Genomic DNA, 10848 nt, shown 5'->3' with positions numbered 1-10848 from the left:
CACTGTTATGTACATTAGCTCATTTACTCACAACCACCTTATGAGGTACTATGTATGTAGCGTTGTCTGCATTTGACAAGAGCAAACTCGGGCTTAGATTAAGCAACTCCTTTGAGGACATGCACCTCGTAATGGTAGAGGCCGGCTTCTAAGTCAAGTCTTACTGGTGCTTGCCAGTATCATTGGCTAGTACCTCTCACTGTGTTGGTTCCATTAGTTCCTCGAGCCTATGAACTTTAGGTCTTTATGAGGGTTTAGGGTCCTCCAGGGTCTTGCAGGGATGCCTGCCTCCGGGTCTGGTAGCAGCCTGAGAACGCGGGGAGGCTTGCGGTTCTGCCGCTGCACTCACCGCACCTCCAGCCTCCAGCTCGGCCGCTGGCCGCCTGCGGGGAGGAGGGGCCGGCACCTACCAGTCCCAGCATTCCGCGGGCGCCTACCCTCCCCGCGGAGGTCGCGGTCACGTGGGCAGGGACGGGACGACGTTCTGTTCCGCCGCGTCCGAGGGGTGCAGCTCAGCGTTGTGGAGCAGAAAGAACACTCTAAGGGCCCTCCTGACATTGACAGTCGACGATTTAAAACCCCGCTAGAATTTGTAAGTAAAATTTGTATACAACTTTTCCATGTTTTAATATTTGATCTGATACCTTCTTTTTAAATATCTTTCAGAAACGGTCCTTCCCCACCCCCACCTCCTTACCGCAAAAACCTTAAACGGAGCAGGTTGGAGGTATATTTTTGTTTTGGAGTGAAAAAAGAGAAACAGAATCATATAAACATTAAACAGAATAAGGTGGGAATAAATGTTTGGTTTGGACTTTGAGACGAGAAGCAGAATTCCTATAAGGTTCAAATGTAAACGGGAAATCTACCAGTGCAGGTGTTGATTACTCCCTTTACCTTCATGCTTAACAGGATCCCATCATTCGTCTTTTTAATCTTTATAAGATAGTGTCCGCGTTCCCCCGCCGCCGCCCCGCCATCCCTCACTTGCCACCCCTGCCTTTTAGCCTTTATGGTGCTAAAAAGAGAGAAGTTTTAGTAAGACCCTGCAATTACCAATTAATTACATATTATATATGTAGTCCCAATTGTATTTCATACCCGAGAAAGTTTACCCCTTTTTCTTTCCTTCAAAAAAGTTTACTCTCTACTTAATCAGTAGTGCTTAATTGTTAGACTTTATACACAGTTACAGAAATCAGTTAATCTGATTCAACACACTGTTTCAATTTTACCTGTCTTTAGGTTTTAAAACATTTTATTTTTGGATCTATATGAGAGATCCTTTCCTTGTCTCTGTTTGTTAAGAATTAGGGCTGTGGCTGTTATCCGTATTTATCAGTTTTGTTTTTCAAGCACAGGATTACTATATAAATGGTCAGTGGGAAATAATCTAATTTAAAAAGGAATTTACTGGTAGAGGAACTAAAAATTTTCCTGGAAGCCTTTGTGTGGATTAGAACGGTTTGAAAACTGACATTTGCTGTGAAAACTTTCGGAGTCTCTCCTGAGTAATGCTTATGCTGAATGCAGAGCCCAGAACTTGATTACCAGTTTTACTCTGGTTTATCATAACCATAAGTGACTCAGTTCAGCTCTACTTCACTTGTTTTTCTTCCTAGTGTAGAGATAATACTAGCCTGAGAGCTTCTATAAGTAACAAATAAAGTAAGAAGAATTTAGCTAATTATTTGAGGATTATTGGGTATTTAAATAACGTATAGCGTCTTGTATGTAATTTATTTTTGCGTAGGCGGTAATTTTAAACTGTATACCATGGAAATCCACATTTCTCTGAAGTGCCGCTTGAATTTCCTGAAGGAAAGTTTGCTGAGAGAAGCCTTGTCTGCTTTATGCTGTTTTTCATTTTTCATTTAGAATTTTAATTGTGTTAAAATTTCATTAATAGTCTATATTTTATAATGACTACTGTGTCCAAGAGATAAGTCAATATAGTGATTATACTTTATCGTAAGTTTTGCACAGCAAATCAAGCATTTGTGAATAAAGAAAGATGTCTCCAACATTGGTTATGAGCGTAGACTTCGGAGTCAGAGCTGAGTTTGAATTCCTGTTCTGTCAATTTGTGGCTTGGGCAGGTTGCTTTATCTCTCTGAGCCCATTACCTCATCTTTAAAGTGGAGAGTCATAGGGTTATTTGGAATATTAAATGGGTTTAAGGACTCAATAAGTGGAAACAGTTATTACTAATTGGACTACTTTCTTCTTTACTAATATTAAAGGAAGTGGCACATGGTTTTGATAATCAAAATAGAAAGGAAGAAAATTCACCAATTATTCCACTACCTGGACAAATCAAATTGTTTTTATTTTTATATACTCTTCTTTAGCTCTTGATCATGGGTGTACATAATGTAAATATAATAACATTTTTGCCAAAAGGCAAATTTAAAACATTAATTTGTAAACTTCTGAGGGTTTTGTTTTAATTATATAAATAGAGCTCTCTGGTTCTGCCTTTATTTTGATCTACTAGTGAAGAAACAGCAGAACTTTCCTTTAGCACAGTGTCCACTTGCTTTCCCCATTCCGAAAAATAAAACCTCTAGTTGCACTTTTACTTAACAGTTCAAATAATAATAAACACATCCTGAGACTTCTTTTGTGCCCCCATAGCGGTAAGTGCTGCACATTATCACTTTAACCCTCATAATGCTTCTTTCATCTGGGTAGTTATTCCATTTTGTGGTTAAGAAAACCAGGGAAATAGAGCAGAGTTCACCAAGTCAGGTGCTGGAGCAGTCATTCAGGCCTAGGCAGTCTGACTTTAGAGGACTGTGCTGGGAGGATTTCATATTTATAGATTCACTATATGGATGTTGAGTCATATATGTAGGCAGGAGATGGTCCTGCAGGCTGACTTAAACTTCTTTGTATAAGAGTAACAATATTTGTACTTTATAACTACCATGACCACCACATGTAAAAAAAATTTTGTAGGAAAACAAGAGTAGGGAAGTGTTCAGTGCCTTAACAGATGAGGCATTCACCTATAGTTTTATTAGTTGTGGCAGTAAAAATATAATTTATGCACAAGTTATTAAGAGTAAATTTTCCCCTTTTTTATTAGGGATAGATATAGTAAACATAGGGTTTATAGTGATGGAAAGCTAACTCTTCTTCATTAAAGCAGTGTTTCATGTTTCTTAAATTTTATAGTGAGCATCAGAATCATCTGGTGAGCCTGTTAAAACAAATTCCTGCACCAGACCCTCAAAGATTCTAGTCTGGTAGGTCTGGGGTGGGTCCCAAGAGTTTGCATTTCTAATAGGTTCCCAGGTGATGCTAATGATTTCCAGCTAATGAGTTTAGTAAGGAAACAAATAATAGTGGGGGTTGTCCAAATTGTTGACCGGATGGTGAAACCCCAGTAGCAATGAGCACCCAGCTCTTGTTTTTAAACACTATCCTCTGATAAAAGGAACTAGGATTTTTTTTTTTTTTTTTTTTTTTTTTTTGAGCCGTACTTGATTCCAGGTCTGAGTCAGGGAAAATACAAGGTGAGCCTGGAACATCTTGTGGTGCTTGAAATTAAGTAAATGCTCAAAAAGGTTTGGGAGCTTGTTGAAAGGACACAGGAGGAACTTGAAGGAGCTTGATGGCCAAAGTTGGAACAACCTGAGTAATAAAATGAGTAATGGTAGTACTGGATTTTAACCCATAGAATAAAGTAAAGTAAGTGGCCATGAGTCCATACTGACATAGTTGATAAATAAATAGAATTCAAGAAGGGACAGCTCTTTCTTAGAGAAGAATTCCAATGAGTAAACATGGTAAAAAGGAAACAAAATCACTATTAGACAAACAGCCGCGTAGTAATTATTGCAGATAAAATCTACCTATAATACTGGTAGGTGAAATTTTGAGGAAAATCAGGGTATTTGCATAGTCTCAAAATATCTCCCCAATATAATTATTAGCTACAAAGGAAAAATAGTAACTTGACAGTGGAGATACTGTGTTAACCAACTGATTGAGGTTAACATCACCAGTAATAAGACATACAGACATCATGACCCCAGTGATATGATGCACTTAGAAGGACTCAACATTATTTCTGTGGTATTATTCTTGCCAAAAATGCATAAACTCTTTATCTTTCTACTCACAAATTGAGGGACATTCTACAAAGTAACTGGCTAGTACTTTTCAAAAGTGTAAAGGTCACAAAGACCAGGGAAAGTCACAGATAATTAGAGACAGAAACTGTCACGGATTGGAGACTCAGGAGAATTGACAACTAAATGCAGTGGTGGATCCCAGATTGGACTATGGAACAGAAAAGGGACATTAGTGGAGAAACTGGTACAATTCGAGCAGTCTGTAGTTTAGTTAATTGACTTGTACCAATGTTAATTTCTTGGTTTTGTAACTGTATTTTATGAGATGTTGACTTTAGGAGAAACTGGGTAAAGGGTATAAGGAACTCTCTGCACTATTTTTGCAACTTTTCTACAAGTTTAAAATTCGTTCAAAATAAAACATTTAATAACAATGTGCTGGCTTCCTGTAGATACTAAAGATGATTAGAGGAGTTGAGCTAAAACTGGGAATTAGTTATGCCACCCACTGTTGGAAATCGTAGCAAACTCTTTGATCTTTGTGTGTTGCTTTTTGCCTCTGCGTGGGTCAGCCTAAATGTGAAATGCAAATCGAGGGAGTAAGAAGGGTAAGAAGGAAAGGAAATTTTTTCTCTATCCTCAGAAAAAATTTATATCTGAACTGCTCCAGACATCCAGTCCCTATATAAGAAACAGTTCCCTAAGAAAGTAAGTGGAGTGCTTTTTGTTTCTAGTTTTTAGTACTTTCTCAACCTCCCCTTCAAAAATATGGAATAAGTACTATTTAGTGAAAACACTGGGAAATGAGTGGGAAATCTTGAAAATAATAATCCTGGCATATTATGACAATGGATATGGTGCAGAGGCGTGGGCAAGACTTAGATACTTAGTTTTCAACACAGACACAAATAGCTGATACAAGTATATAAATACCTAACCTTAGCACTAGGTCTCACTGTTGAAAACTGCGTATTAACTTTAAAGGTTTGGCTGCTGGTGTTTTAAATTGAAACTGTAGATAGAATTTGAACCATGGACTTTTGTCCATTGGGGCAAAGTAGATTGAAGTGCACCAGTAAAATTTTAAACCAGTTGTTCCCCTTTATGGAATGCCAGCAATGCACACACACACCTGTTATGTTTGTCAGTTCCTTTTTTTTTTTGTTATTTTTATTTTTGGCTTCGCCGCAAGGCTTGTGGGATCTTAGTTCCCCAAGCAGGGATTGAACCCAGGTCCTCGACAGTGAGAGCTCGGAGTCCTAACCACTGGACTGCCAGGGAGTTCCCTGTTTCTCAACTCCTGGGTGACTCAAGATCATATTTTTTGTTTGGCTTATCTATTTTCGTAAGAGGGAACAGTGTGTGTGCTCAACAGTGTTGAAGATTGTGCCTTCTCTCTGTGATCTCAAGACTGCCAAATTAAAAGTAGTTCCTCACAAAACAGGCTGAAACCTTTTTTCAGGAGCATGTATTTTCATAATATATTTTAAGCAAAGAATTATTTTAGATTATGTGAATTTAAAAAGAAGAGTGATTCTTTTTTTTCATACTCCTTAATCTCCCAACATCTAAATTCAGAACTAGTTAATGAAATATGAAGCTCTTGAGATTTCACTTCGTGTGTGAAACTTATCAGAGAAGCTGTCTCATACAAAAAATAGTTTTGATTATTGAGTAGTGTTAGAATAAATTATTCCATGGGTGAAAATATTTAAAATGGAAATGCAAGAAAATTTAGAGCATTTATATTTTTTCTATGTGTCTGTTCTTTTGATTTTATATATCATATGAGGACTTGGCTGAGGCTGAAGTTTAAGTGATATATTTGCCTGGAGCAGTCATCCCAGTCCTGACTCAATCTGAAACTTATATTATCCTATCACTAAAAAGAACAAGAGGGACTTCCCTGCTGATGCAGTGGATAGGACTCCAAGCTCCCAATGCAGGAGGCCCAGGTTCGATCCCTGGTCAGGGAACCAGATACCACATGCATGCCACAACTAAGGAGCCCAGCTGTCACAACTAAGACCCATTGCAACCAAATAAATAAATATTCTAAATAAATAAATAAAAAGAACAAGAGAATTTTTGTTTATCAGAGGCAGATTTGAGCTAGCTTACTAACATCAATTCAGGAAATAGCGAAGAATGATACAGACTCAATATTTAGAGATGCTAATTATTTAATATGTATTAAGCTGCCATCATTAATAGTGTAAATTTCACTGGTTTGAATAGAACTGCATTTTCTATTTTGATGTTAAAGTGCTTATTTTCTAAATTTTCCTCTAATAAATCTACAGGATGAAACTTAAATTTACTTTAGTTCTCATACACAAAAAGTCTGATCTGGGAAGTCCCTGTTGGTGCAGTGCTAAGGACTTGCCACTTTCACTGCCAAGGCCCAGGGTCAATTTCTGGTCGGGGAACTAAGATCCCACAAGCCACGCCACGCAGCCCAAAAAAAAAAAAAAAAATCTGATAGAAAATATTTGTGGAAAAAAATTCAGAAAGTTCCAAAAAGCAAAACTTGAACTTGCTGTGCTCTGGCAGCTATTTACATAGCATTTACATTACATTAGGTATTATAAGTAATCTTGAGATGATTTAAAGTATACAGCAGGATGTGCATGGGTTATATGCAGATACTACGCCATTTTATGTAAGGGACTTGAGTGTCCCTCTGGTCCTTGCATTTTGGTATCTGTGGGTGGTCCTGGAATGAATCCCCCACTGATACTGAAAGATGACTGTATAGCATTTATGTGGTAGGGAAGCCCTTTAAATTTGTTTTTTGCCCACTGTTGTTGGCTGCAAGGTTCGCTTGAAGATAAGGACATTCCAACTTCTGTGGGCCTTCCTGAATTTCCTGTGATCTCTACAGGCAGTCTTTTTATATCTATCGAAAAGCTCTTAGCCTTTACCTAAAGCATTGGTTCCAATCTGGATTCCCTCGACATCTGGAAGCTCTGTAAGATTTTTCTCTCTGTATGTATAGTATTTGGCATTGGGCCTAGTACGTGGCAGTTTCCTCAATAACTTAAACAATAATCAGTTGAGTAATGGTGGTTCCCAAGGTATTTTTTGCATTTCTACCAGCCTGGTGGTAATCATACATTTACCTCAGATCAACCACTTTTTTTTTTTTTTTCCCCAGATCAACCACTTTTGACTTAAGCTAATGGAGTTGAGGAAGGAAACAAATCCAGAGTAGCCGAAATCTCTCTGACTTTATGTTGTAGGCATTTTGAATATTATCTGTAATTTAAAATATTGAAAATTTCTAAATCAGGGCTATTAACACTAGTTTTTTTCTTGTTTTTATTAGAAGTTCTGATTGGCAGACCTACATGTCTAATTAATAAAATGAGAAAACGAAGTTATTACAAGAATGGTAGTTGTTCAGGGATCCTTCCATATTGAGATCTGGGGAGGGGGGTGCCAGGAATAAAAATTGCCTTTGATGGTAAAATGATTAGGAACCATTCATGCCCAATGGTTCTGAACCATTCCTTTGGGAATCTAAAAGTGTGTACAGTTGACCTTTGAACAACACAGTTTGAATTGTGTGGGTCCACTTACATGCAGATTTTTTTCAACAATAAATATTTCAGTACTACATGGTCTGTGGTTGATTGAATCCGAGGATGCAGAACGATGGCTACAGAGGAACTGCATATACGAAGGGCTGACTGTAAGTTACATGCAGATTTTTGATTACTTGAAGGTTGGTACCCCTAACCCCCACGTTGTTCAAGGATCAGCTGTACTCTTTTTCCAGAAAAAAATGCACATGTGTACATAAAAAATTTTATATGTAATTTCAGGGGATTTAGGACTCCCTGAAATGTATCCTGGATTTTTTTGTGTGAAAGTGGAAAATTATGGGAGAGAGTTTCTCCCACCCCCACTTTAATATAATACACACAATTGAAGAGTATCCTGTAACTTTGCAAATAGCTTATGAAAGGGTTTTCTAAAACTCAACAGTCACTGCTTCAGAAAGGCAGTGTCTTATAGTGGTTAAGAGTACAGGCTCTGGAACCAATCTTCTTGAATTCAAATACTGATTTCTCTACAAAGACCTGTGTGGCTCTGGGCAAGTTGCTCAACCTCTGTTTCTTTAACTATAGAGTGGATTATTGTAAGAATTACATGAGTTAATAGATGTAAAATGTATTACATGTATTAGAACAGATAGTGACGCTCAATAAGTATTAGCTATTATTATTAAGTATTATTATCTTGGGGACTTCCCTGGTGGTCCAGTGGTTAAGACTGCAATTCCACTGTAGGGGGCGCAGGTTCAATCCTTGATTGGGAACTAAGATCCCCATATGCTCCATGCGTGGCCAAAAAAAAAAAAAAAGTATTATTTCAGAGATGGAGTTTTTCTGTTGAATATCTGGCCAAGTGAAGTTCTTTTCCATTAGGTAGCCTAATGGAAAAATTAATTCCATTAATTAACATTAGGTAGGCCTCTTTTACCTTATTTCTTTTTTCTTTCCATAGAGATTTTTAAAAATTGAAGTATAGTTGATTTACAATATATTTTCTGTTACTTTATTTCCATGAAGAGATAGTTGCTTCCAATATTATGAGAAAAACAAAGATCCATGTCTTTCTGTAGGACTCCTGTTTTCCTCAGTCACCCACTTTGCCTCTGAGCAGAGTAACTGCTCCTGGTCTTCTTGTCCACAGGGTGAAAGTTGGTTTTGCCTATTAATCTCTTTTTCTAGCCCACTGCTATTTTCCACTCTTTTCTTTTTTTAATTATAAAATATTGAATAGAGATTGGGATTAACGTATACACACTACTATATATAAAATAGATAACTATTAAGAACCTACTGTATAGCACAGGGAACTAACTCTATTCAGTACTCTGTAATGATCTATTTAGGAAATGAATCTAACAGAGAGTGGATATATGTAGATGTATAACTGATCCACTTTGCTGTACACCTGAAACTAACACAACATCGTAAATCACCTGTACTCCAATAAAAATTAAAAGTTAAAAAAAGTAAAAATGAAGACAGAAGTAGAAAAAAATAAAATATTGAATAGAGATTATGTAAACTATTATGATGCATTCTTGTACCTCCAGCCATTCAAAGAAAAAATGTTTACAGTTATCTTTGAAATACTCTGTATGCCTTTCTCAATCCCATTCCCTTCCCTATCCCATCAAAGGTAATAGTTATCCTTGTACTTATCCTTTTCTTTTTAGCTTTATTGCATTTATTCCTAAGCAATATATTGAAACTTTATGTAAATGGAAACTATATAAGAGAGTGAGTATGTGTGTATTCTTCTGCTACTTGCTCTTTATATTTCAGCTCAATATTCTTGAGTTTCATCTATGTCTGTGTGGGACTATCTCAATTTTTTTAATCCATTCTACTGTCTTGGGCATTTTGGTTGTTATTTTGCTGTTATACAAAGAACTACCTTGAATATTTTTATTCATGTTTTTAAATAAACGTGTAATTTTCTCTAGGGTAGTTACCTGAGACTACTCTCAGGTAATTACTGAGTTACAGGAAGTGCACATCCTCAGCTTTACCTGATAATGCCAAATTAATTCCAAAAGTGGTTATTCTAATTTATGCTCCTAGTGTTAGGGTATAAGGATTCAAATTACTCTATAGTCTCATTATTTATTCATTCAAGAAATGTTTATTGGGTATGTACAGCAGTAAATAAAAACAAAACACCCTACTCTTGGAGTTTAGGTTTTAGTAGAGACAAATAGCTAAAATATTTAATATCAAAATGGTACATGTTTTATGGGAAAAAAAGTAAAGAAGAGAAGGGGATATTATCTTACTGCTGTCAGAGCCATATGGGGATTAGAGACTATAAGAGGATGAAGTATAACCAGGAAGCTCTGGGCTCCATGTGGTGATTGACATAAAAAGAGGTACAGGTGTGATGAGATTGGTTGGTCCTCAGGCTTTCAAGCAGATAATGGTAGTGAAGCTTGTGAGGCTGGGGGTGGGGGTAGTTCGAGAATCTTGCCAGGAGTATTTTCAGGAAGGAATGAGTTAGGAGGCTGGTAATAGGTGATCTTATTCTGAGCATTTAGTGCTTTGGAGCCCTGTTTTGACTCCCCTCTTGCCCATTGTGGTTTGGAGGATGAGGGGAGGGGTGGTCTTGTCGGGAACATATGGAACACTAGATTGCTCTTGATTCAGGAATACTTGGAGCTCTAGTCTTGCTTAACTCTTGAAGATAGAGAAATGAAGGTTGGGGGAAGGCCATGCTTCATTCTGAGCATTTGGAGCTTAGGGAATGGAGCTTTAGCCAACAGAGATGTGGAGTTTGAGGGGAGGGTAGTCTTGCCTAGAGTATATAGAGCCCACATTGTCAAACTTGTTAATTTTTGCCAGTCTGGTGGATGTGAAATACAGTATCTTGTTGTGGTTTTAATTGAATTTCCCCTTTTCTTTCTAAAAACCCAAAATTCTATACCTTTTCAATGTCAGACTTAGTCATATAACTTTACTACTAACTTCTGTGATAAACCCCACAATCATGTGGGTTTTATTCATCATCTATTTGTTTCATGTACTAGACATCCAAGATTTCCCAGTTCAACAACTGAAACTTTTACTGTAGTGGCTCTTGACAGTAGACCCTCAGGGAAATCTGTTATACTCTATGTTGTCACCACAAAGGTCAGGAACCCTACTTTCTGTTCACTCTGCCTGAGGAGCTGAGTTGGTAATCTTCATGCATACTGTCACCTAACCTCAAAAAA

At 37.3% G+C, this 10848-nt stretch overlaps 1 protein-coding gene across 2 annotated transcripts in view; it reads left to right on the top strand.

Annotated features, from left to right (window-relative positions):
* The first annotated feature begins 481 nt into the window (after positions 1-481).
* LOC132439920 (torsin-1A-interacting protein 2-like) overlaps positions 482-10848 on the top strand; it is a 36937-nt gene continuing 26570 nt past the window's right edge. Inside the window, exons 1-2 of one of the 2 annotated variants that reach the window (XM_060034800.1) lie at positions 492-592; positions 7697-7776. The gene's annotated coding sequence lies outside the window, so the exon portion shown is untranslated. Of the gene's footprint in view, positions 593-7696; positions 7777-10848 lie in introns of both variants that reach the window. The other variant, XM_060034793.1, reaches the window with a different exon arrangement.

This window comes from Delphinus delphis, chromosome 1, assembly GCF_949987515.2.
Source record: "Delphinus delphis chromosome 1, mDelDel1.2, whole genome shotgun sequence".
Lineage (NCBI taxonomy): Eukaryota > Metazoa > Chordata > Mammalia > Artiodactyla > Delphinidae > Delphinus > Delphinus delphis.
The sequence above is the reverse complement of the archived record's forward strand: the minus strand, read 5'-3'. Positions and strand labels throughout refer to the sequence as shown.